Raw genomic sequence first — 21,219 nt, 5'->3', positions numbered from 1 at the left:
AATCTGGAAATTTACTTCAGGATTAAATTAATAGCTCTTTAAAAATGTGTATTCACCTCAATTAACTGTAGTCTAGATAACTACTTTATATCACATGGGTTATCAATCCTAGTTCAGTACCTGCTTCTTACAGATAAATTGTCTCTTCATTTCACATGAGTAAAAAGTTTAATTTGTACCTAAACACTTAAGTATTCAGTTATTAATACACTTGATTTCATATGCTAATTACTTCTGCATTGAGACTATGTAAGAAAATCATGGTTTCAGAATAATATTCTAAAATCTCTTATAAATAAAGATATGCTTCCTGTATCTTTTCCTATAGATATTTTTAACATGCATTCACTTCCAAACCTGATACGAAAATAAATGCTGTAAAAAAAAAAAAGTCTTTAATCCTTGAAGGATGTGAATTTATGGTACTTTCGTAAAAACTAACATAACTGCAACAGGATCCTGATGATCCACAGGCCATACAAGGAAAATTTAGGATCTTAAATTGTAAAAAAGCAGGAAGTGAGAATCAGATGCATAAAATAACTATTAGGTAACATTACTTTTATTATGTTACAACAAAAATGAACATACTGGCATTCTACTGGATATAACAGCTTTTCATGTCAATCCTGGCCAAGCTGTTGAAATGCAGGTCAGTCTGTACACTGAACATTTTGTGGGTGTCTCAACTCAGGCTAAACAAAAGCAAAAATATCAATTTTTAGAACTTTGGCAAGGATGTCTTTTCTTGAACTAGTGTTTTCTCTTCTGAGATTCCCATTTTGGCCTCATTACTGTTCAGAAAAAAGAATGAAGTGTACCAATAAGACATAACTAGTGTTTTATAATAGTATAGCAGTAATCAGCATAAAGCTGAAGTAAATTGAAACCATAGAAAATAGACACAAGCTCCATGCCATCCTTTCAGTTAAACTGGAATAAAGAAGAAATAAATTATCATCTAATTCCATTTTTGCTGACCACAGATGTTGGATAAAACAGTACTCAACCATTCCAAACAACCACAGCAATACTGACTCCAGGGATTATGAATATAGTGATGTCCAGACATATTTTCTCTCTCGGCTTCTAACATGTGCTCCAAATTGAAAGCTCTAGAGAGGAAGATAATGACAGTGAAACAGTTTTCTGGCATCACAGATCCAGAGGAATACAAGGTTTCCTGCAGGCTTGGAATTTTGCCATGAACTTCACTGATGGGCAGGTTTGCCTCCAGCATCTGTAACCAACATCAATTGGTGTACATTCCATTTCCTGAAGCTGCTACTTTTTCCCTGCAAAAAGTTCATTTTGTCCCATACCAATATAAATCTACACTAAAGTTCATCCTGACAGATACATTCCCAAGGTTTTCTTCATTAGAGAATCAACTTGGATTCTGTAGCCACACAAGAGCTGTCCTGTAGAAAATCTGGGCATTCACAGCCAAGTCCTTCAAACCTTACCTAGGGCACCTCAGGAAAACTGAGCATGGGAGAGATAATGGAAAAGGAAAAACTACATTAAGCAAATGTCATGATTACTTGCTAGAGATGCACGTGAGCATTGTGTTAAATAAACAATAATAATAATAATAATAATAATAATAATAATAATAATAATAATAATAAAAAGAACAACACACAGAACTTGCTTGTGCAAACCTCAACCATCCTTCAAAAAGCCAGCCAGTGAGCAAGAGCAATGAGAGACTTCCAAAAGACAAATTTAGACTATTATTGTAGATAACCGACTTGGCTAGTACTTAAAAAAAAAAAATAAAAAAATAAAAATCAATGCATACAGGTAATAATGGAAAAATAGATCTCAATTCTACAAAACACAATGATGTCTGCCTGTGCTGACCACATATGTGTTCTCCTTAAACTGAACAAAGCTGCTCATACACTTCATGTTGACCACTGGGAAACTGGATATGCAGGCACTTATAGGATCAAGATAACACAATGGACAAAAGGGCACATAAGGCATTAAGAAACCAAAACAGCTTCTGGTTTAGCATATTGGTAATTTTCACCTATGATACATTTCAGCAAATGTCAAAACAAGTGTCCTTTATTTTTATTTCAATTTCCAGTAAGGACAGAACTGAAATAACCTATTAAACTTCAGCAGACAGGAAGGGAGATGACATTCACATTTGTTGTAGGACACAGCCTGTTATAAGAAAGATGTAATAAATTAATTGTTGTACCTATTGAAACCACAAAGAACTGGTGATAATGTTGAACTATATTGTTATCAATCAGCACGTCTAAGGAGATTCACAAGGCCAGCTTTCCAAAGTTGTTTTGTTGGTTTGTTTGTTTTAAAGTCTCTTTTCCCACTCTAAGCCCAACTATTTTACTATTTCCCAGAACTTTGACAAAGCAGGAATTAACGCACTTGTCACATCCAAACAGCAGGTAAACATTAGGATCCAGAAAAGCTTTCTAAATAAACTGCAATACCACTGTTTTCAGCTGTGGTCACTGCCAAAGGTCAACCTGAGAACACAATTTAAGGGAGACCTGGAAACAGAAATAACCTCAAAGCAGATCTTTGGGTAAAACCAAACAGCTGCAAAGCTGGTAATGAGATTATAGATACACATTGGCAAAAAACATAGCAATAGATGTTCTGCAGAGTGATTAAGAAAGGCAATGCTAACAACTATATTGCGTTCTTATATACTGTACAGAAAACTAACAACCTAACAGCCACTTTCTGGTTTCAGTTCAGCTGCTTCCACTCAGATACTAAACTCTGTCAGCAGCCAGCTTTTTACATTTTTTAACTTATAGTTTACAGGAAATAATCCAATGTGATGGTATCTCTACCACTAGCTTTTATAATGGCACAAATAAGAACTGCTTGAAAAGAAAGATATGTGAACTATATGATAAAGGCAGTTGCTGGTTATCGTTTATGATTTACAAGCATTATACATGTCTTTAGATAAAATTAGGAAATTATGCTTATTTTGATATTATTTACCTGAACTACAATGATTACATACCCAAAGACTGTTACCGACAGATGACCTATTACAGTTATATATCTGAAAGCATTCAATCTGTTAGAAATAAAAACAGCAAAGTATGTTCTTTTTAATAAAGGATATGGTAAGACATCCTAAAAATTCATTATTTTCAGATGTAAGTCACAGCTAGGATAAGTATTATTCAAATAAATTAGAAAACATTTTCCACTGTGTACACTTTACAGTACTTTGCACATAAATGGTTTCCACTACACCAGCATTTATCTTGCTGTTGTCTATTTAGGTATTTCAGGCAGATAATCAAAAATCAAGGTTAATGGTTTGGTGGCTTCTTGGGGTTTTTTGGGGAGCTGTTTGTTTTTAAATCCTATTTTTCCCCGTGGGTTTATTGTTCTGTTTTACTGCAGGGATATTGACAAGGCAGCTCAAAACAAACAAACAAAACCACTTCATTCATTCTGGTGAAACTGGCCAGCATTGTTTGTCAGTTTGACTCTATAATCAAAACCCTTTAATGGACCGAAATACAACTCCCTAACAGTAAAAAAAAAAAAAAAAAACACCAAAACAAAGAAGAAATGCACACCAAAATATGTTAAAAAATTATACAAGAAAGCATAAGTTATTCACACAATATACTACTGTACTTTTAAGTAAATCCATCATAAATTGATGGGGGCAGGCAGGGAGAAAAAGAGTAAAACTATGTTTAAAGTCAGACTACTATTGCTATTCGTTATTAACCTTCATGTAATATGTAATTCCATTAAGTTATGAATTAGTATGTTTTATTGGTTTAAAGTTGACCATTTGTATATGGATATGATAGCCACAGCAATCCCTTTCCAATGCATGAAATAGTAAAATTGGCTTATATGAACAAACTACAATAAAAAGATTAACGCTTCAGTTAGAATCTTTTCCGAACAATGACAGGAAGATTTGCCACTAAGGGGTTTTTTTAAAGCTTACTTTGCAATTTTAACTTACTCTGAAACTACCTAGAATGTTACTGAAAATAGATTTAGCGCTGGTTAGAAAAATAAATAATAAAAAGAAATCAATTAACTTGATCACTGGTGCAGTCAAACATGCAGATCACAGCCGGGCTTTTAAAGGTAACTCATTGCCTAAGGATTTAGACAGGTGCCTCAGTAGCTTTTCCAGAAGTGCACAGTCACTTAATACATTTAATTTTGTCAAATGTGAGCATTTCAAGGTAATTCTAAAATAAAAATAAGAAAAAAAAAACAAAAGCAATAAATCAAACACAGCAAGTGTCTGATCTCACCTTTTAGTACCTAGAAGCATTTAATTCTCAGTGTGTCACTTTCATTTAAATGGAATACTCTACAAAATTATTTAATTTACTTCACTATTTCCTCTGCATCCTGAATTTGTTATCATCCAAAATTTTAAGAAGTTAACCCAGCTTTCATGCTATTCTTCATTTTTATTTAATAGCTTCTGAGTAACATGGAGATAATTAGCATATGATGCTATTGTAACTTAATGTATTTTATATATTCCTGCCAAAATTTAAGATAATAAAATTATTAGAAATATTTGTACTAAAAATAGTTTAAAACTATTCTAATGTTTAAAATCAGAATAATATTACTTCTATATAGCAGAAAGGACATTCAAATCCATAAGCTGTTGATACTTCAGAACTCCCACTTTCACTGTAAAACACCGCAGTCCTAACTTTCCAAAGTTATTTATGATCCAGTAACACTGATAGCTTTTGATTTTCCCTCTATGGATATGAAGGATATTTAAGTATTATGTGATATTAAACAAAAGCCTACACACAACTAAAATTCTCTTTCACTATTCCATTGTTATATCACTTTCTAAAAGTTGTAATGATTAAGGGTTTTTTTTAAAAATCAAAATTTATCAGAACACCCAAACCTAATTTCTAACTGCTTCTGATTTAATACAATTTTCTCAAGTCAGATTAGAGAGTCTTAATAAAAAAGTCCTAAAATGCCAATGCAAACAACAATGTATTTATGAGTTGTCACAACTAGCTTTAGACTTGAGCCTAGAAGTTTCCTGTTGATAACCATATCTTCATATTGTAACGATAAAAACATATCACACAGCCCTGAATTAATAGCGCATGCACAGTTTTCATTAGGAGATCAATAATTCTATTCAAAACCCAATATATCTAAGGAATTAAACACGAGCCAACCACGAGAAGGATGCAACACAGCTTGGATGCTCCTGAGGAGGGGAAAGAAAAAGCTTTGGTAGGCCAGTCCTTATAAAGCTTTACCAATTTAGCTTTCTTTCTACTCTTATTGGTGCTTAAGAGGTTAAGACTTTATTTGTGAAAACAGAGTGAGATAGCGGGGAATCATGTTGTCTTCAGCTTCGTAAGTCTTGCTTAAGATCCTTTTCAATTACCATCCATTTCTCCTTTTAAAAGGGACAAAAAAATAGCGGAGTGGAAGCAGGTCAGGGCAGTCTGTGACAATGACAGTGTGATGGGCTTGGACCCCCTGTGGTGTTTCCATCTGCTATCATTAAGGTGACTATTCAGACATGAAAAAATCCCTCTTGCTGTGCTGACAGGCAGACATCAAGAACTATGACAAGGCATTAAGACAGAAAGTAGAGACAGAGATGTCATATTCCACAAACAATCCTGCCTCAAACAAGACCTCTAAAATTTTATCAGAATTTAAAATAAAAATCAAAGGGCTTTTACCTGGAGGTTATCAGACTTCCCCTCTTGTTAGTTTGACAGGGAAGATATTGCTGACAGTTGCAAACACTTCGCTCCTACCTGTAGTCTCTACTATAATAAAGCAAAGTTTGGTTTTGGTTTCTTGTTGTTGGGGGGGGTGGTTGTTGTTATTTGGGAGGGGGGGGGAAGGCGTGTGTGCATTGTTGGGTGCTTGTTTTGATCAGGTTTTGGTTTAGTTTGGGTTTTGGTTGGTTTGTGTGGGGATTTGGGGTTTTGTTTGTGTTCTTTTGTTTGGTTGTTTTTTCTTGTTTTGGGTGGGGGGGTTTGTGGGTTTGGGGTTTTTTGTTTGTTTGTTTTCCTTTGGGGGGGTGGGGGGGGACCCATTCAGTTCAATAAAAGCAGAGTTTTAGTTTCTTTCACCTTTCTCACGAAAAGACTAAGCAGGAAGACCGAGCCCCGCAGGTTCGAGACACGTTAAGCACTGAAACCTTCGCCAAATCGCGCCAACAATAACGAGAAAAGAAAAACAAACCAGCAAGAACAACATCTACGCCAAACCGGTTTTACTTCCTAACCGGCGAAGCCCAAACAAGCGGTAATTACATCAATTCCCAGGGCAGCTCGGAGCGGGCGCGGCCCCGACAGGAGGCGAGCGCGGCGCTGCTCCGGCAGGGGGCGCGCCAGGACCACCAGCCAGCCCCACCATCTACCCCCAGCGCCCACGGGAGGCCGGAGGGTTTCGTGCCCACGCTGGAAACTGTTTCGCTTCTGTTCTCACCGAGCTTGCTCAGCTTCTAGCGGGAGAGCTCCTCTCCCTCCTGCCGACCCCCCCGGACGATCGATAGTTTGGCAATAATACCGCAAACCTCCTGTAACTTCCGACTGTGGTTCTTTTGCTTGTCCCACCCAGAGCAGCCCTGACCAGGCGGCGTTTCTTTGTCACGAACCGATTCACAACCTCATCGCGAAGGCTATTTCATTTACAGACCTCACCTTCCCATCAGTGGCATCGAGCTCCCCAGCACTAGCACTGATACACAATTCACTGTCTTGTCACACTGTAAAGGTGATTCCGATCCTCAGGACTTCCCTCCCCCCCCACCCCCCTCTGACTTAAACAGCAACTTCCCTGTAAATAATAACTCTCAAAGCACAGTCGCTTATATTCTGCTTTTCTTCAGTCACGGTTCTGGTGAAACCCTCGTTTCTCCTTCTGCTCTATGTCCTCTTACGTGTTTGTTACCAAACTTAAACACGCTCTTCACCTGTGACGGTATAACTGGTTTTGTAGCTGTGCGATAAAAAGATTGTGTTTGTTTTTCTTTTTTTTCTTAAAACAAGAGAAAATGGGGCATCAATATGTGGATGAAGTGCCAAGGACAGAGACTACTTTAAAAGATTTGTCACTAGAAGAAACATTAATGCACGTTATCATGCCCATCTTACCACTGCATTCAATTACCTCCTCATCACACTCAGTGCAGGCACATTAGGAAGGAATACTAAGGAAGGAGAAGGATAGTTAGGCAGAGCAATAGATACAATTGATATATTACATATATTGAAGTTCTAATTTGAGCTCAAGAATGGAGGTCAGGCGCATATATATATATTTATATATATATATATATACACACACATAAATACATATATACATATATACACACACACAAGCACATATATAGGCTTCCATATCTTCAGTAACCAGTTACATGATGGTGGGTAACTAAATACTAGAAATGAACACTAGACACCAAACAGTGTTTTCCAGACTGTTACAACAATTGCCTTGGTATTTCAGTTCCTACGAACCCAAGAACATTAGCCAGTTCACATCAATTTTTGAAGTATCTAATGATTACTCATGGAAAAATAAAGGTAATACTCCAGTAGTTGATGTTACACTTATGGTTCACTTAATCTTACATTATTGTTCCATAGTCTGCAGTAATATTTAAAAAATGCATTGTATTATTTGAAATCTGAGTTTTTGTATAAACATGCTTCTAAGTTTAGTTGACTCACTAATTTACCTATCAGAGATATACATATATGCAGGAGAAGATGAATAAAAGCCTATAGATAGCACATTCACTTCCATACATTTACAGAAGGAATGGAGGCATGACAGTTTAAATTTGAGTAACCACAACAACTATTTCAGCCACCAGTTATTAAAAGGAGTACTTGTTTCATTTAGAAGAAACGAGATTTTTAAAAGTCATCTATTCTAAGCTATAATAGTTGTTCAGGATTATTCTATAATCTATAAGATGAGACAGGCACCTACCTGGGGCAATTCATACTGGATTTAGAATTAAACAAGACATTTTGCATCATTATATATCTCTCTCCACGGGTAACATAAACAGCTTAGACAACTAGCTTAGATATTTCATTGCTGTTGACAGAGACTAAAACCCAACCAGCCAGTCTCTTGAATAAGGAGGACTGTAGCATGAATTTCTGTGTAAAACAAACAAACCAACCCACAACATAATTTCCATGCAAAAATATTAAATTATATTTTGATTATAATGAAAACATTGGAATAATGAAATATCTATGCCACACAATAGATACAGAGGCCACAGTCATGATTACTGATAACTCTTCTAATCAAATAATGAGGAGGTTTTGCCTTTGAAGTACCCATGCAAGGCACATCTGTATCTCATCCTTCCCCATCTTTCCACCAGTTGAGCTTATCTGACACCATTTAAGTTCCCCCCTTCAGGAAACTCACAACTGGCTCTAATGCATCCTGTAACACATTGACAAGGAGAGCACCATCCCAACAGATGTCTCATTGACAAACTAAGTATTTAATAAATAGGAAGCCACAAAAATCCCCCTTCTCATGTCAAGATTTGGACAGATTAATTCTTAAAGATGCAAGGCTAGGAGAAAACCAAGTAGTCTTGAGTTAAAATTAAGTCAGGAAACAAGCAGGAGAGAAATCTAGACACTATCTATAGGTATAGCTTGTGCTAAACAACAAGACAACCCAAGTGTATAAGATCAGTCTAGTCTAAGAGCTAGACTACTTCTATGCTCTCAATCAACATGATGTAAAATCTCTCCAATGGTGGCCACAGGCCCAAAGACTGGAACCATTAAAGTCCTGAACATCATATTTAAGCTGTAAAAGAAACCAACACCCTAATGAGCCTCCCTGGAATTTTTTTGCACCCTTGGGTGAGAAAACACTGAAGCCTTATCAAGCAACACTTATGGGCAGATGTCTGCAATTCCTACACACCTTGACTGAGCTGGGAATTAAATCACGCTCCCTTAACTCTAGCAGGCAGCTTACCAAGATTGGCACCAAGACCTAAGCTAAAGAAGATTGGAATGACTAACAGGTCACTTAAAACTCCAGAGACATAACCAATGCATTATTGTATTCCTGAACAACATGAAAGAAAAGAGGCGAAGCAGAGGGAGAAACACAAATTTTATCAATGATACATATGGGAGGAGAAATAACCCCCCAAACAAGACGATGTATGGGACTACCAAATGCCCCATTATCTCTCTGCTAGACAAAGCTTATTTTTTCCACTGTGAGTCTAGGATTGAAGATGCAAAGCACTAAAATGTTTTGTTGTTTGTTTTTTTAAAAAAGGAAGAGCTTGTGCAAACAGTGAGAAAATCAAGGGTATGTCAATAAAAGAGAATATACCAGCAAGGAAATTTACAGGCAAAGATAGAGCATGTTACATACAGAATAGTAAAGAAGCTGACATGAACTTCAAGAAACCATCAAGAAAAGATCAAAGTGTAAATAAGATCATAGGGGTCCTTTCTTATTTTTACAACTTGTTTTATGTCCCTTTTATGTGTAGAGGAAATAAATAAATAATCTTTTGTTTGAACTTTAATCAACTCACAGATTCCAGGAACAAAAGGCCTTATAGGTAGCAATCCCTGTTGTTTCAAGAACAGAAACAAGGGGTTCCATCCCCAGAGACCCCTACAGTAAAATGTGGGTTCATTCATCTACAAATAATGTGGGTTTCATTGATATTGAGTGGTGCATTGACTCCCTATATGAAGGAATGTTTAATCTAGCAGACAAAAGTAGAACAAATCAGGCATAATTTGAAAAACAATGGAGCGTGTTTGGTGGTGTGTATTGCGGTTTGTTGGGTTTTTCTGTTTGTTTTCTCCTCTCCAAATAAGTTTGCAGTAATATGGTGGGTTCTTTCATACACAAAAGCTGTAAAGTGTCTTATCTTTCCAAGGAGAGGATTGTACATCAGGAAGACATTGAGACCCAGGAATCACCGCGCTAAACTCTGCACACAGCCACCTTTCTGGTTTTCTGGTCTCTGAATAGAACACCTGAAAATGATGAAAAGCATTTTAAAGCATCTAAATTTTTTTCATATGAAAGGTATTTTTATTCATAAACATACCTTAACAATTTCATATCATAGGTATGCAGTGTAGAGGTAGTCATGTACTTTATCCAAAAAAATAGAGTAATTTAAGATTTAATAGTCTCTGAGCTATTTGTCACTGCCCTTCAACTGAGATATGATAATCATTTGGGAGCTCTTGGGTTTCTGTTCAGGGTGAAATAGGTTTGTCTAAGTGCACAAACCTTAACATCATCGTCCCCAGCCCGAGTTCACCCAGACGCCATTGGCAATCAATAGCGGTAACAACCCAGCACATAACGTTGTGTGTCATGCAACATGACTTTGAGCAGATCTACTTAAAAACAAGCCTGACACTAATGGCTTGCAAGAAGAGACTTCCACTGTTTCCAGTATTGATAGGGTAGGACTGATATCAACAGTAGCAAGGATTAAGAATTTCTCTAGTGAGAGTCTTCGTTATTTGCATCACAGTTTCCCCTATGCTGTTTTACTAACAGCAACATAAACTGAACAATGCTGAAACATTGACAGAAAAGAAACAACTTCAGATTAGATATATTGTATTTATGACAAATACTTATTTTCACAAAATAATCCCCCTTGAAGCAGTTCTTGGATTAGTCTGTTCACAAATAAAAAGATACTTGTGGATGGAATTATGTCACCTCAGACAGGTTCTTCATGTGTGAACTTTGGACATAAAGATAGCACTAATGGTGGAGTTCTCAGTAGTCAATCTTAATTAGTAAAAGAAAATTAAACTACAGAACTAAATCACATAACAGGAGAAACTTAAAACAGGTATGGAAATAGATTGACACTAATCAACCAACACACTCTATGTCTGGATCTGTACTGAGTATAGTGTTCTGCCATAAACAAAAATGAAGGAACAAGCAGAATGAAACAAAAAGCCTCAGTGGGGAAGGAATAAAAGAGTACAAGACATCACAAATATAGAGCATTTTTAAAGTAACAGCTACATATTCTGATGTCATTGCACATTTGTTGAATTCAGCAAAAAGCTGCTTTCAAATACCCTAAAGTATGTGTTTATTACATTATTTTTCCCCTCCAAACAGCTCTCATTCAGTGTACTTTGTTCACAACAATTGAAGTAGGAAGTCTCACATGTCAAAGTCTTCAGTTTATCTGGGCTGTCAGCTGGAGTAACGAATTAGTATTCTGACCTGGCTAAAATAAACATTCCTACAGACACCTGACTCCGAAGGAGAAGCATGCTGTATAAAGCACAGCTACTGATAGAAGTGACATTCAAAACTAGTTCATACAGGAACTTGGATGTAGCTCTGAATGCAATTAAATAAATTCTGGACAATTTTTTGTGGTTTGCCAGAAATTATCACTACTGAAAAACACTTTCAGAAAAGGAAATGTCACTAGTGTAAAGAGATTTTCAATAAAGAACTCTAGGAATGGGACCAGCTGCTTTCAAAGCAGATGAATGTAGCTTTTATGAATGATGGTGTTTCAGTGACAAGCAACATAATTCAAATTTTTATTCATTAATGGATACACTAAATCTATTTTTCAAGTAGTCATACTTGAGCATAGATCAGCTTGTTCATAGATTCTACCAGGCTTCCCCAGAGCTGGACTATTTTACTAATAAAACAATAACTCCCAATTAAGGAAAGACACCTACTTACAGAAAATACAGAAGTTTACACAGAAACTGCAGTCTGACCAACTTTGCAACTGTATTGACAATCTATAGTTTAAAGACCTCTGTGCACGAGAGCTGGGCTACAGAATGAGAAGCACTATCAGAACTACACTATAAGTTAATATGCCCATCAAACTGGAAGAAAGTATTAGAGTTATGAAGAAAGTGTAAGTCATTTGTCACTTTTGTAAAAGCAGTTGCCAGAAGGGGTACAAAAGAAAACAGTCATTTTGAAACTAAACACCTTCATCCAGATACAAACTTCAAATTAATTAACCAAGTGATATTATATGACCATCTGGTTAGACAAGGAATAAAGAGGGTTTCTACATGTTTTCACCACAAAAAATGCTGGCTATGTAAGGAATGAGCTAAGATAACATGGCAGCAGATAAATCAGCTGCTCTCTCACTCAAAGTCACATAGATAAAAGCTAAGCCCATTATGTCCATTAAATACCTATGGAGTAGAAATGCCAGCAAAGGCTTGTACCAGGGCTTGAGTTCTATTGTCACTCGTCCTCTGGGAATTCTGCCTGCACATCAGTGTCATGATGGCATCTCAAATGCCTGAGCACAGCGAGCTGTGCATCTCTACCTGGCAAGTGTCCTGTTGCACATGGTGATTGCTGCCCCTCCAATGTAGGAAAGGCCCCACATATCAATCCCTGTGGCAACCTTAGTGGTCACCAATCAAAGCTGTAAGATTCCAATTTTAAGTAAAAACTTAATTTAATTCTGAACAATCGAACACCTGGATTAGAAGTGGTCATTTACTTTTTTTGGTAATAGCCCTGGATTGATTCTCAGTAATTTCCTGGTTATTTTTAATGAATAAAGCAGTACTTACCATATGCCTTTCTCATCTTCATATACCAGAAAAACAAATATACACAAGTTAAAGATACAAAATAAAACTACCATCTCTCAGCAATCCTTTAGATTCATCTACACCAGCATTTTAATTTAGACATAGAGAAGCAGCTCTGAGGCAGATCTCCAGCCATCCCCACTTCCCACATTCTTCCCATGCCGGTGTCTTGGAATGTGGAGCGGGATTCCTTTGGCATGAAGCTAAGGAGAACATTGCATTGCAGCAACATATCTGATGTGCCCTGATCACAAATAAGTCATTCAGTCCAGGGACCACACATGAGCTAATCAAGTAAAACCTACCAAACTGCATTTAGAGTGTTTGCAGGACCATCAGTATTCACTCATTTGCTATCTAGAGCCTCCTTACTAGACACAGACACTGTCTGAAAAACTCCTGGTGTTTCTCTGTCTTTTGCCTTAAAAGAAAATAAGGAGGAATTTGAAAATTCCATAGCTATCACTATTGATGTGCCATTAAAATCTGCACTTAAAAAGTACTACGCTACTGTATGAAAAATACCAAATATACAGGGGTTTCTCGTTTATAAGATGGACATAGTCCATTGCTGTTCATAGTCTTAAATAGAATTTTCTGAAGTATCTCAGCTACATAAAGCCTAATGCTCCTTAAATCTATCAGATATTTTGTGAATGTTAAGTCCTGTACTTTCTATTTTAGCCTCTGAGCAACTATTTCTCTTTCATATGAAAATGCTTCACAACAGCGTTTTCAGCAAAACTGAAGCAATGCAAAGGCAATACAAAATTTAGAGCTTTCTCTATATGAGCTCTGTGCTTCATATATCAGCATATAAACACTACAACCTTTTTATGTGTTCTGTGGGTAAGGATCTCCCACGAGGTCAGTTCCATGTAGTCTGTAGTAAGTCATGTCGATTACTACTGCATACAGAAGCAACTTCCATAACTGCCTCTTTATGCCCCCTTCCACTTTTTTAAAAAAGGTATGAAAACAGGAAATATGACATTTCAGATGTCAGCACACTGTGAGGACAGCAAGGGTGACTTTATTTTATATCACTTCACAGAAGAGAATCATAACCATGTCACAGTAGTTCTTCACATGTCTTACACAGTTTGAAAGGGCTCTGGCTGAAAAGCAACAAGCATGTTGAGCCTTAAGTCTGTCCTCATCCAGGATCTTCTGCAACTGAGACAAAATGATCCAAAGAATCACCTCCTGAGGGAAGATACTGCCCATACTACCCAAACCTGATACCTTCTAAGGAGAAAATAAGAAGGACAGCCCTCTTTTCTGAGACCGCAAAGAAACTTTCCTCTCACAACAAATTTAGTTTTGATAAAAGGGTCCCTCACCCTGTGCTTTGCAACCTGTGGATGGTGGAAAGTGGCAGGTGGCCAGCACCACAACAGGCTCGATAAGACAGTGTTAAGTGAACTTCAGAAGGCAATCCCCTTCAAAACACCTAAGCAATGCCAACAGAAGTTCTTAATGTCTGGCACGGTGGAAAGAACTTCCCCTTTGATCCAATACTTTAACCCTTAAAGGAATAAAGGGCCACAAAGGCGCAAGTCACAGGCTTGGATCTCAGCAAACAGGTCTTAACAGAGAAAGTAACAACAGTTCATACTTTACAACCTACTGTTAAAAACAGTTAAAACAAAGATCACTGATCTGATAAACTAAATGTTAATTGGAAGATATCTTTTTCATCATTTGTCTAAGTCATGGAAAGAATGTGTTGCTACAGTCTCCTACAACAGGATAAACAGAACAATAGATATACACATAAGAAGGCAGAGGAATTAATTATTACAGCTAGAGATAACATTAAAAAAAGCCCAAGGCAAGACACTTCTAAAGAAATCTTTCCAAAAGGCTGAGTGTATGGTCATTGGCTTTTCTGAAATTAAGAAAACGCTATTTATATTGCCTCAAGTATCACTACTTTGCTTTGAGATGCTGTAGCACAGTAGAATGAAGGATCTCTGGATCAGCAGGAAGCTCATGCCAGCTGCCAAACCCAAATCAATAGGTGATGTTGCTGGACAACACACAGGGCCCACCCTAGTTCCCTCCAGCACCACTAAACCAAGTGACTAAACCACTAAACCAGGTCTCACAGCAGGTGTTACACCAAGAGACTGAGCAGTTCCCATTTCCTACATTATAGCAGAAACTACTTCTCACTCAGGCACAGACAAACAGATATAATAACTGCCAAGATGGAGGGAAGGCAAGGAAGATGAACCTGTGCTTTACTGCCCTTTGGATAACAAATGCAAAGATGAGTTCTCAGGTACAGAGGACTTTTGGAGAGCTGGAAGCAAACCACTTGAGTCAAATATGACTCTGTCATTGCTACAATACAGAGAACTCTAAAACCCCTCTCATTTAAGTTGATAAAATCATTCTTTTAGGAGAGGGAAAGTATTTGTTAATTCCCACCTATTTAACTTTCCTTTCTACATCTGTATTTTCATATTACAGTGTCTGGGAAGAACAAAAATTTGGTAGACATGAATGTTTGCTGCTCAACAGATTTTAATCTATTCAGAAAAGATTTAGACTATTTTCTGTATTTTTTAATGACTGCGTAGTACAAAAAATACCCAGATATTTTCAGTGTCCTTTTTGATTCCAAAGAAAATTTAAATACTTAATGCAGTCTTTAGAGCTTCCCAAATCCAGAGCATAGCCACGTTCTTAATCCCATTCTTACAGAATAAAATGGTTTAAAGTAAAACCCATTAAAGGGTCAGATTGGGATAGTTCCCTAAAAAAGGTCTGTATATGAAACACAACTAAAGACCAAAGTCTCAGAATTAATGTTTTATCTATTTAAAAAAAAAAAAAAAAACAAACACGAAAACAAAACAAAAACCCCCACAACTTTAATCAGCTCAAGTAAACCAGATCACCTAGTCATGACAAACACAGAAGCCGCCCTTTATGGCTTCCAGTTCTCATGGATCTTTATTCAACTCTTGGTGCTGCAAGGACACTGAAGTTACCTAGAACTGGTGCCACATTTTCCATATTTGATGCAATCCATCTCAAAACAGACACATAGACCATCCATGAAGTTTATCCCTGAAGTTCTCTCTGAAGAATAAAGTGAAAACTGAAGCCTGAAGAGCAGTTTACAAACTTCCAACGTGGCAGTTCTTAAGAACTGACAATTGTGAAAATGGTATGTAGACAATTTGTTTGTTGTTTTAAATACATACATACCATACACAAATACACAGGCATTTATATATGCATATCCATGTTTGATCTGTGTAACAAGAAATAAATTTGAAAAACTGAACTCTGCTTTTAACTGAAAGTTTAGATTCTTTCAGCTATTTGCTCCAAGTTGAAATTTTTATCTGTATGAGGAGAATCAGGCCCTTGGTGAGAAACACTAATCCAAATGCACAGTCAGTGCATAATTGCATAGATGAAACAACACCATCTTTTGATGAAAAGTGTCAGATAACCAGCGCAAACCTCGCTACACAAACAGCTTAAAAATTTTGTCACTATACTATCAAGTGGCAGCTGGGTATTTGGAATTCACCTAAAACAGCAGAATACACCAAAATGCATCATTTTTAGTTATAGCCGCAAACATGCAGAAATGCTATCTTTTAATGTCATACAAAAGAAAATGTTTTGTATGCAAACCAGAGCTAAACAACCTTAGTCTACAAACCCAGACCTAAATTCCCTGTGGACGTATGATGTAATATCTTGGCATTCTACAGAAGTAAGCACAGGCACTTCAAAATAATTCAACCTGTGAGTGCAGACACCGAAGGATTAAAGCAAATAGTGCTGCACAGCACTTATTACAAGAATGCATTGTGTGGTACACTCTCCATTCACGTCAGTCACCTTTATTTTTTAAAAACCATGGAACATGCTTCTTTACCTACAGTATGGTTTGGTTATATATGATTTAATTAAGAGTCAGTCTGCACATATACAATGCTTGATTCAATGGCAATTTAAGATGGATAGCCAGATGTGTCAGCATTGTGGAAGTGCTTAGACAAGTATTTACTGGGTACTGGAAGGGAAAGTGGGGGAATGCACAATGAAACAAACTTTTAACCTTGCAGCTATTTTGTAATGTAATAAGAAATAACCATGAACCAGAGAACAATAAAATAAAAAGATTGGGGTCAAAATTGCACCTAAAATAAAGAGCATCTCACTTTGCAACTCAGCTCTATGAGCAACAACACTTCGTCCTGTGCATTTTTTTTTAAATTAAACTCTTGACCACATGAATAGTCTTTCTATTGCACTTGTAAGGAAATATTCTCAATTTCTATGAAGGCAGTGAAAAAAATTCTCATCAGATAAAAGTGTTGAAAAATCTACATATCAAGGCTGATTGTTACAACATACAAGTCTCTCGGAATACATTTTTATATCTGAAATATATTTGACTTACATTTTAATTCAGCATGAGCTTAAACATGATGTTTCAATCAAAAGCTATTCAAGCCCTATTCCTGCATGTAGTAAAGTCAATATCAGGGTCCTATTGTGATCTATGAATTAGTTAGGAAGTGCAGTGCTGAAGTATGTGTGGAATATATTTGATTCAATCTGGGATTCTTAGGTATAACGTGAAAACATATTTCAGCAAATTACAATGTATATATCATAAATAGTCATGAGAGCACAATCCTTAAAAAAAAAAAGTTCAAAAGCATTGCTTCAAATGATCAATAAGAAAACCCCACCATCAAGTCTACTGAAGACTAAAATGGTTCACAGAAACACAAAAAAAAGAAAAAGTTTCTGCCTGCTGACAATTACTCTCCTTTTGTAGTTTGGTGATGAAAACTAAAACAAGTACTCCTCTGCACAACATAGCTTTTGTCAGACAGTGTTAAAGCTTCCATAAGGATGTTCACTGCACTCTCAGTCCAGATGTATCACAGAGATACACTAAAGACAACAGTCATCACAAATTCTAAAGAGAACTGAAAGCTTTTTTTTTTAAGTGACTTATACAAGATGACAACTATCTTTGTGATAGATACCTAAGATTCCAATACATGCTAACAAGCAAGTATTGCTCTTAATGTCACAAAAATAAATTATTTTCAGTGAATTGTTGATGTACTTCAAGTTACAGAAATGTTTTTTCTAACCCACAATCATAACTTAATCAAAAGTAAAAATATCTAGGTAGTGCTAAAAATGTTTTATTTCAACTATTTAGGAACAATACCAAAGCTTGAGAAGACCAAAGCCAACTGACTGAAAGCATACAACTGTGGTATGATAATACGCCTACCTACAAGACACGTGGAATACAGTTCCACCACACAAGGAGAATACAGTTCCACCACACAAGGAGAATACAGTTCCACCACACAAGGAGAATACAGTTCCACCACACAAGGAGAATACAGTTCCACCACACAAGGAGGTGGAACAAGCTTGTCTTCAGTAGCCATGCTATGACTCACCCAAGAAAGGAAATTTAAGGAAACGGAAAACCCAAAACACCTAAAGAGAAGAGAAGGCTGAGAGATGATGTTATCAATGTTTATAAATATCTCAAGGGTGGGTGTCAAGAGGAGGGACCAGACTCTTTCCAGTGGTGCCCAATAACAGGATGAGGGGCAATGGGCACAGACTGAAGCACAGGAGATTCCATTTAAACATGAGGAGAAACTTCTTTACTTTGAGGGTGCCAGAGCCCTGGAACAGGCTGCCTGGAGAGGCTGTGGAGTCTCCTCTGGAGACATTCAAACCCATCTGGACACATTCCTGTGTGATCTGCTCCGATGAACCTGCTTTAGTAGGTGGGTTGGACTGGGTGATCTCCAGAGGTCCCTTCCAACCACAACCATTCTGTGATTCTGTAAAGCTGCTTTAAAACCTCTAGAATTTCAAATATTGTCATTAAAAAAAAAAACACACCCAAACACAAAAAAGAAACAAAACAAACAACAAACTCAGACTTGTCACTTGGCTCCAGCCACACCCAGAGCCCCACCAACCCTCCGTATTCAGAAGCGCTGCAGTTCCTGAGGTCACAGGTGCCCTGATTCTTGCCTGGTCAGACCATAGACATTAGGGACAGCTGCAGAAAAATCAGGATATTTGAATAGCATAAGCCAGAATGATGCAAAGTCAAAATTACTTTCTCACTGATCAGTTCAGGAAAACATGAAAGTTAACTATATATGTGCATATTGACAGGCAAGTATTTTAGTTTCAGCCAGTAATTCACTTTGAATGTGTCTGGAGAGCAAAGTGCTACTATGGATTTGGTTTAGTTGTAACAAATATCCAAATAGGAAAGTATAGGTCTAATTCCCACATCTGTGTTGCTATGTAGGTACCATGTTCAATCACTAAACTGATTGAATCACTAGTGAATTCAATCACTAGTTACTAAAGTAAACTAAATAATGAGATAACTTGCAACATCTGGAGGCTCTAGACCTCAAAGCTGATTGTTCTCAGGATAATCCTGACAGATACAATCACAGATTTCCTTATGCTCACTTAAAAGTTTCTCACATCCAGAATATGGGAGAAAAAAAAAAATCAACCAACCATACCACACAAAAAACAAGCAAAACCAAAAAACCCAAACAAAACACACACACAGCACCAAACCAACCAACCAACAAAACCCAAACCACCAAACAAAACCACCACATGCCACCAACTGTGATAGATTTTAATTAATTAACCTCACATTATATTTCACTCCTTATCCAGCTTGAACAGGGTATCATGGTAAGAAATAAAGAGGTATTCTTAATTTCCTGAATGTTTAGTATTGAATATCAGTCTATGTAATGTCTCCTCACTGCTGTACAACTGAGCTATACATACTTTCTAGAGACTTTGCTAGAACAGTTGTAAAGTGACACCAGCACAATTTGAACTGCATAAGACTTGTTTTCTTCTGTGGTGAATAAATTAAATATATTAAGATTTTTTTTTTTCCAAAGCAAACTCTGAAATTACCACTGCTTATAATACAGAAAAACGCCATAATACAAAAAGGAAAAATTCTGGTTTTAGAACTAGGCTTTCCTAGAAAAGGTAGACCATATGGAAAGTTAATTTCTTAGCGGTAACAACAAATTCTAGATGTTTCCTGTAGATATATAACAGACCCACAGTACTCAGTACAAACAAAAGATATCTGAAAATTAGACATCCATCCAATTTCCTTCTGACAAAGAGCAAAGAAAGAGAAAGAAGACATCAGCTACACTGCTAATGTAACAGAGACCAAGAAACAAGATTTAGAATTATCACTATAACAACAAAATTGTTGAAAGACAAGGACAGGCTAAGCTGAAAAAAAAAGTGAAAACAGCAAGTTCCAAACATGTTTCCAAGCTGTTCGTGAAGTTGACCCAAACTGAACAAAATCAGCAACATTCTCCTGTTGTCTTCATTTGAACTTGTTAGACTCTTTAAGAGGTACCTAACACTCTTGTAGGTGCTGTAAAGCAAACTTTACTGTGTAAAAATAATTCTGAATTATTTTGGTTCTCACATGGCTATCTACTAGGTCTGAGTGGACGTCCATATCCACATCCAAAGTGGATATGCTACTGATCAGAATTTCTTTGAATATTTGCCTGTTAAGGTAACATCAAGCATACCTTAGAACACAGTCGCAACTTAAAGCGTGTTTTCCTGAGTTTATAAATATCCGTTCTCATGAATACTATAGATCTTCAAACAATTCTGTTAAGGTTTTTAACATTCCAGAAAAAACTACTAGGAAGTGCAGTTTAATTTCAGACAATTTAGCTTTCAGTAAGGGAGTTTAAATGCATACATGTTCTGCTCACTGACTTTCAAAACTAATTCGTGAAATAAATTGGTAACTTCTACTTATTTTAACAACTTAAAAACTACTAGAAATCATCACTAAGCACCCTCCTCCAAATGATGAGAAACACACTCCTTGGAACAAATATACCTCAGAATTCAGAGATATACACAATATTATCAAGTAGAAGCCAAGATTTTTTTTTAAATCAAGGTATTAATACATATTTAAAAAACACACCAAAAAACCCCACTTTTGAAACATACCTTGCTTCATATACAGATCCTACAATGAACCTCTGTTTGTAGGAAGCTCTTCTTTTTATATTTATATATACACAGATAGAAAAGACATCACTGCTCCTGCTTTGTGGTTGTGGAGGAAGTTTAGAGCAATGACCTCTATAGCTTTGCACAGCTGCTTGTAATTTGTCAATCAGTGTTCTCACCTGCACGGTTAAATTACAACAGGTGAAGAGCTGAAGGTGATATCACTCCTACCAGAATTTTCCTCATAAACCTTTAGAAAATATGGGGTTTTTACTCTTCCAACTTGGACAGGACATATAATACATATGTGTAACTTCTACATATCAACCTATTTCTAATATAGGTATGTTTTTATGCCTCTAGTGAAAAAGAGGCAGAACCACATACAAGAGTGGGAAATGCAAGGAATAAATAGAGTTTTTCTCCCACTTTATTTTGCATTCAGTAGACAACCACACAAAACACCAGTAATTATACACTTAAAATTATCTTA

General features: G+C 36.6%; 1 long non-coding RNA gene across 2 annotated transcripts in view; it reads right to left on the bottom strand.

Moving 5' to 3' along the window:
• LOC110354916 (uncharacterized) overlaps positions 1-20,830 on the bottom strand; it is a 95,091-nt gene extending 74,261 nt beyond the window's left edge. For both annotated transcript variants that reach the window (XR_002407166.2, XR_002407168.2), the window contains exon 1: positions 20,724-20,830. This is a non-coding gene — a long non-coding RNA (uncharacterized LOC110354916). The remainder of the gene's footprint in view (positions 1-20,723) is intronic.
• Positions 20,831-21,219: the final 389 nt, after the last annotated feature.

This window comes from Columba livia, chromosome 5 (genome assembly GCF_036013475.1).
Source record: "Columba livia isolate bColLiv1 breed racing homer chromosome 5, bColLiv1.pat.W.v2, whole genome shotgun sequence".
NCBI lineage: Eukaryota > Metazoa > Chordata > Aves > Columbiformes > Columbidae > Columba > Columba livia.
Note: the sequence above shows the minus strand (reverse complement) of the source record. Positions and strands in the feature narration are given on the sequence as shown.